Consider the following 7156-nt stretch of genomic DNA (forward strand, 5'->3'; position numbering starts at 1 on the left):
TTAATTCTGCCATTTGCCAGCACAGTCCCTACACAGCCTTCTCAGAAAAATATAGATAATGACAAAAACTTCTGGATGTAGTTTTGAATTTTTTTCTTATTTTAGAAAAGTTCTACTGTCTATACCATGTCCTTCCTGAAAAGAGTAGTTTCAAGAAGATGGATATTTGATTTTTTTGATTAAATATTTGATTTTAACTAAATAAAATATTTGATTTGTTTTCCTCCCCCTCTGGTAAGGTGAAGAAAAGCTTGGTCAAATATAAAGCCATTTATTAGAAGACTATTTACTAGAAAATTGTATCAGTTTGTACGCCACGTTGCAATTTACTTCAGCAGTTCATGGTGTTCCTATTGGAGCCGCTAGATGGCGGTGTTTCCCCAGGCTACGCCAGCCCAGCTCTTCGGCAGGACCTCCCACTGGGCACGGAGCGAGTCACACCGTGTTCGTACAAAATTTGTTTCTATAGAAGAAATCTGTTTGTCTGGGGGTTTGTGCAGTTCATAGAATAACTTTTCTGTTATATATTCCCTTACACAATTATATGACAGCTATAGTGTACCTGTAGCAGTGAAGATAGCTGTTATATGCAAAAATATGTACTATCCTAGTGTTATTTTTCACATTGTTAGCTTAGTATTTTCAGTGTATTTAAGTTGCTATTAAGGAAAAAGATGTTATTTTTCTTGTGCAAAATACAGTTCAATAACATTTTCATCAATATCACAAATATTTCTAAAATAGTGGGCCTAACTATATAAACAATATCAAGGAGATCTCCTGTGATGTTCACATGAATAGCACAGTAAAAAATAATTTTATTGCTCAGCTTTACACTTTCCGGTATTAAATCTAGGAGATATAATGGCCCAGTGAAGCAAATCTTATGCCTGTTTAATTCTTCAGATACTTCTAATCACCAAAATTCTTACGAATAAAGTTATGTTTTGTTGCGCAGGGGCTTGTATGGCTCCTTATAGCTCCTTGTCTCTCCCACAAGTACGCAGTGGGGATGAAATTCAGAATGGAACTTGGAAATTCTGGCATTTCATGTTATAACTGGTAGGTAAGAAATAAGTTAGTCTTTTTTTTAATGTGTTAACTTTGTGAATAGAAGCTGTTGCAGATGTGTTCTAATGCTGAAACTGTTTATTAAGGTTCATATTTGCACTGAAAAAAAGAGAAATATTAGGAAAACTTGTTAATATCTTCAGAGAAGCTCCATACTCCATTATTTAGGAACTTTTTTGTTATATATAATCTCTAACATAATCTCTGGTGTTTGTTAGCATGCCTCATATTATAATTTCAAGATGTATCCAAACGTCTAAGATCCAAGATAAATTATACGTGTCTTTCTCTAGCCTTGGCTATGCTTCTTATGAAAGTGAGGTTGTAAATCAGATGGCAGGGATTTTTCTTTTTTGAGAAATTCCTTGTTTAATGAGCAGTCTGCATTTACTCACAATCCCACCCCTCCAATAAAAGCATAAAAATGTGCATGAAACAATCCAACTTGTCAATTATTGTGCTTAAAAAACCTCAAACCACAGGTTTAGAAACTATTTTATTATGTATTGGTAGCACGGGATTCACACAGAATTTTTGTCTGTGTTTTGGTGGAATTGCAATGGAATAAAGGGGTTAACAAAATCTGTGAGTGAGATGAAAGTAACAGTAGTAAAGCAGTCTCATTTAATAAAAAAATTTTAAAAACCCTTCTTTCAACTGATGTGCAATATTAAATACTATGCACTTTGCGGACAGATCAGCATTGGGTATAGCTTCTGATATAAAGTCTTACACTTTAAGTTGGGGATTGCTTTGTTGTTTGTTTGTTTGGTTGGGGGTTTTTTTGTTGCTTTCAGAAAGCCAGAAGTAGATACATTTCTTGATAGATATAATTTGAAGAGAGGATTTATCTTTAAAAGTATTCATATACTTGGATCGTAATAGCTGTGCCTCAACCCCTCCAGTGTCTGACGCTATCAAGTCATCATAAAAATATCTCTTGTTCTCTTGCTGTGATTGGAATTGCATGAAAACCTACAGTGTTTCTCATCTAGTAGATCTCAAATTGCTTTGCAAAGGTGAGAAACTATTTCTCATTCAACAGATGGGGGGACAAAGTATTCAAATAATTAGATTATTCCTATCAGTTTTAAAGGAAATCAGTGGTCTAATTATATCTTTGTTAACAGATCTTATTGATTAAGAAATGGGTCCTTAACTTTAGGAGGATCTGCTCAACTGAGGTGGTATATTTTAAGTTTTAGGGAATAGCCTACATGTAAGTTGTCTTACGAATTTAACTGCTAACAGTGCAGAGTTTGCATGTTGTAACACTGTAAAGGAACTTACAGTTAACAACAGACCAGCTGCAGGCAAAACATCCTTGTGTACAGTAGCAGGTGAAGGAGGCTGTATCACTCGAACTTAGGAGCACGGCATGCGGGCCAGCCCTGCTGGTTTGCCTCCTGTGCTTCTTACTGTTGACACCGGATGACCATGTGTAGCTGTTCTTGCAGTACCGAAACTCCAGTGGAACCTGCTTTTTAATCTGTTGGTGTAATGGTCCCTTTTCACTGTGCTTGAGACTAAACTTCCATATTATTAGTCGACAGCAGTGGTCTCCAGGAAAGATGAGACTGCAGTAAGATACACAATACGCCAAACATACGGTACGTTGCAGTGGTAACACTATTGGTAGGCTATGATGTCCAGAGAACAGATATCGCTCTTCGCTATGTGCTTTAACCAAGCGATGCTGGGTCCTGAGAGGGCACTTACCAGCATTCTCTGCACAGAGAAGTCAGGGCATCCGTGACCTGTTCCTTACAAATGCACAGAAGCCCAAAACGGAATAGCTGGCTTTTCTCCTGATTTCTCAGGTAACTGGAGCTTTCAGAAAAAAAACCCAAAATTCTAAACATGGAAGAAGAAATCCTTGAAAGAATTTGTTGCTGTTTTAACAGTATTTTGTAAACAGTATAAAAACTGTCACAGTATTTTGGAAACACTGAACATTGCATACAAGCAGTTAAACCTAAAAATAGGTTCATGTGGCTGGTGCACTTAAAATTGGGAAGTTTCTTTGAGGCTAAAGGCATAACGTGGCTCAAATATTTCTCTGCTTTGCCTAGGTCTTAGAATGTGGAAGCCATGCATCCAGCACAATGCCAATACCTTTTACAGTCCCACAGTATTAGGGTGATGACTGCTTAATGGAAATTCTCGTGTCGTTAAATGTCTTCATTTCCTGTGTCTTTTGTAAGGAAGGAGTCATCTGCCAGGGATTTTCAATAGGAACTTAATAATTCAGTGGACAGTGCAGAGCACCAGCTCCTTTTTCCCATTTCTGTTTGGGCTCCAGAGTCACAATAAGATGTACTAGTAAAACTTCTGTTACTAGAGAATTGAAAATATAACTCTGAATGCACGAAGCTGGCTTGTGTGTTGAATAAGACTTCATTTTTACAGTCACTTTTTCTAATTTAACATTTGAGTATTTGCATAAATTAGGAGTCATGTACACTTCTTTTGACAGCTTATCTTTGTATGATCAAAAGGGGTCAGTAAAAGTAATATTCACATAGAATAGCGGTTACTAGTTATTAGATTCCTGTTAGATTCTTCTAAACCTGGTATGTAATGGATTTCTGTGCTAGTGTGTTTTCTTTATTTATAAAGAGTAAGCACATTCTTAAGTGTGTGCACATTTGATCTGTTTTCTATTATTTCTGTACTTTTAAATGTCACAGTATTCAGAGCACATTTGCATATTCCATGTTCATGAGATGCAGACCTCCAGGCTGATGCTGTCTGTAGTTTCGTAGCCTGTGCTTTGTCTGCTGGAAGCAATTTTTCCCTTTGTTTTTTCTTGTTTATTTTTTGCATGGGGAAATATATAGACCTTTCTAATTTAGTATAAATGCAAAATCAGACTGTAAAAGTAGTTTGAGGAGGGTAAAGCCTTTTTGGTTTGCCACTGCAGAGGCTGCATCAGGAATTTGCTTAGGTGAAGGTATTTGTTATTATTTAGATTGTATAAATGCTCACTGCTTGGCAGACATTTTCCAAATGTAGAAGAAATACCTCTCCTGAAGACTTTAGAGTTGAAAAGAAATGGAGGGAAAAAAAATAATTTGGAAATTACAGCAGCACCTGAGAATCAAAATTCCTTTCTAATGTACAGGTAGCATTTTTACATTATGGTATTGTTCCTAGAAATGCCATCTAGAAGAAAAGAGTTGTACCTGTTTTGAAGGGAAGTCAAGAAGGGGGAAAAAATATCTTTAAATATCCAACATGATGAAGGTGACAAAAGGTAGGAATATAATGCATGTTGAAAGGAATAGTAGTTGTGTTGTGCTTACCAAGTTTTTCATAGGATTGGTAAAGTAGTTAAAAATACCATATCTCTTACATGATTTGATTCTAAATTCAGAATTTCCCTAGCATGTTTACTGTGTCCATTCTGGAATGCCAATGCATATAGCATAGTCATCTATTTGTGAAAATAACTTAAATAATAAGCATTAAAGTAGGTCATGTGATATTACATTATAACATGTTTTACATGAACAGTATATAGGATCTCTCAGTATTTTGTCCTGGTCCTTTATGATTAGCATGAAAGACCTTGTTGACACTTCGCTGGTTGACACCATCCTATTAAATAAAGGAAAACGTTAAGCTAATTACTTGCCAGTGGTAATTGTGGACTACTGCTTCCTTAAGTAAGTAGTGTAAGTTTTGCTATTTGGCGTTCTGTGCTGTAGTACAGTAATTATACCAGGCTTTTTCTTTTGTTTATCAACTAGAAAACTGTTGATGCTGTGTCAATAATAGCAACTCTCAGCAAATATGCATGTTTTGAAGCCCTATAAATTGCATGCATTTGTAATATGGTCTTTGGAAAATACCTGTACCATTCTCTGCTAATTAGTAAAATTCCACAGATATCACAACAGGCATCTAGCTCTGGTAAACTCATGTCTCTATTAAAATACACAGCTTTTTATAGAAAGGTTGAATACAATTCTTCAGTGACGTGACAGCTGCATAAATAAGAAAGCTGTTAAAGTGGTGTGTTATATTGAGAGATTTTCCCAAACCTGCCATGTTCCTCAGGTGCACAGCTACCACTAGACCGTAAAGGGACTGTGGCTTCCAAATCTATTGGGCTATTCTGAAAACATCCCTCCAAGCTTTAAACTGACATTGTGAAGAGATAGACAAAGTGCACTTAATCCTTCCAAGTGGCAGCTTTAAGTAGCCAGGCTTCCGATTAAGTACTCGCTTTGATGCCCAGCCGAGTTTAAAGCTTTCGGCCTGTCAACACTGGACCGAATTCTGCATAACAGAGCATCAAGGGCCAGAAATTCTGGTATGTCCACTTCTTGTTCTAAGAGATCTCACTTAGATTCACCTTCTAAAACCTATGTAAAGGTGTTCCTATCTTGTCCTTGAACATTTTGTGGAACTTGCAATGGGTAGAAATAATTTTCTTTGTTCTGCTTTTAATTTATTGATGTCACAGTCTCTGAAACTGCAACTTTGTTTTGGTGTGGATGGACAGACCTGGGGCCAACAAAAGCAGTGATTGTAGAATGCATTAATGACTAAAAAATCTGCGAACAAGCAAACAAATTACAGAACTACCTACTTGGTTGTTCTAGCGAACAACTATTACTGCAACTTATGTACTGAACAAATTGGACTGTTCCTTCAAAACCTGTAGAATTTGCACAACCAGATGCGCTGGTGATGTATACAAAGAGTGGTCAGCGTCCCTTCAGCCCCTTGCTCAGAATAAAACTCAAATTCATGGTAGCCTTAATGTCAATGGGAAGTATGTTTATTAAAGCAAATTTTTAAAATAGGAAATCTACCATCAACTACAACATATCTAATTATGTTTCAGTTAGTGCAGTTTGGTGCATTCGGTGTATTTGTGTGTTCTGTCATTTTTAATGTAAATCTAGTTTTAATTTTTTCATATAATGAGAACTATATTTAAAGAGGCCCTTCTTAAATGATAGGGTAAAAGCGATTTATATTCTAGGTTGTCTTGAAGATACAGACCTATCAGTCTATTGTTGATCTTAAGTTCACTAGAATTAGCATTTGTGGCACAATTTAGAAAGCAGAAGGGAAATGCATTCTTTTAATTTAAAATTACACACACAAAAGAAATTTTGAACAGTTTTGGGAAGAAAGGCATGTGGATATTTTCACTGTTGCTTGATTGTTTATTAACGCAAATATAATAGAGATTTATTTTAATAAAGTAAATATACTGTCCCTCTAACAATTTTTTTCAGATTAACAATTTTTCAGGAGGGTTACAAGGCTGAGTAGTCAGTTTTTGAGAGGTGGAGTATAGTTTGGTTGGTGGGCCTGCTGTGATTGGAATTGATTAATGGGTGTTGTGATAAGCATAGAAACAGATCAGTGGCAGCTTATCCTGCCTTCAGCTGTCACAGCTGTGCCTCTTCACTCTTCTTCTAGCCCTATCACACTCCCTGGCAGCCTTTAAAGTACCTCCTTCCCTGTGGAATTTCTGCAAATCATTTACTCAAATGCCAAAATACCATAGAAGCAGCTGTTTCTGAGAAAATTTGTTCAGGCTTACATATTTGTTGTGATGAAGAATGTTACGTTAGAGAATCCCTTCCTATTGCACTAGGAAGCATGCTGTGCTATACCCTGAAGAGAGGGTTAAGTGATGGTTCTGATGGGCAGGTGTGCTCCTTAGGCAAGAACTTTCAGCCCTGGCTTGTACAGTGACACAGTTTGCAAATCTGCTGGTTAAGTGATACCACTGTTTCTGCTTGACAATTGCAATCAATAATCACTGATTGTTAATTTTATTGCTAATGGCTTGATAGAAGCAGTGCTACTATGTGTTTAAAATCCTGGTAACTGCCTTTTTTTGTTGTTGTAATATTCAGTAGTTTTTATAGACATTTATAAAGACAAGTTTTAGAAGTTCTAAATATGTTTTGAAAATATTTCCCTATTTTTCTTATCAGGAACGGTGATCTCCAGCATGATCACATATGCAGCTAGGTAGCTTGATGGGAATCATGCAGTTTTAACAGCATACTTAGAAGTATGTGGATTTTCTACAAAATGAGGGCTGTGTCTTGGC

This window comes from Falco naumanni, chromosome 11 (genome assembly GCF_017639655.2).
Source record: "Falco naumanni isolate bFalNau1 chromosome 11, bFalNau1.pat, whole genome shotgun sequence".
Classification (NCBI taxonomy): Eukaryota; Metazoa; Chordata; class Aves; order Falconiformes; family Falconidae; genus Falco; species Falco naumanni.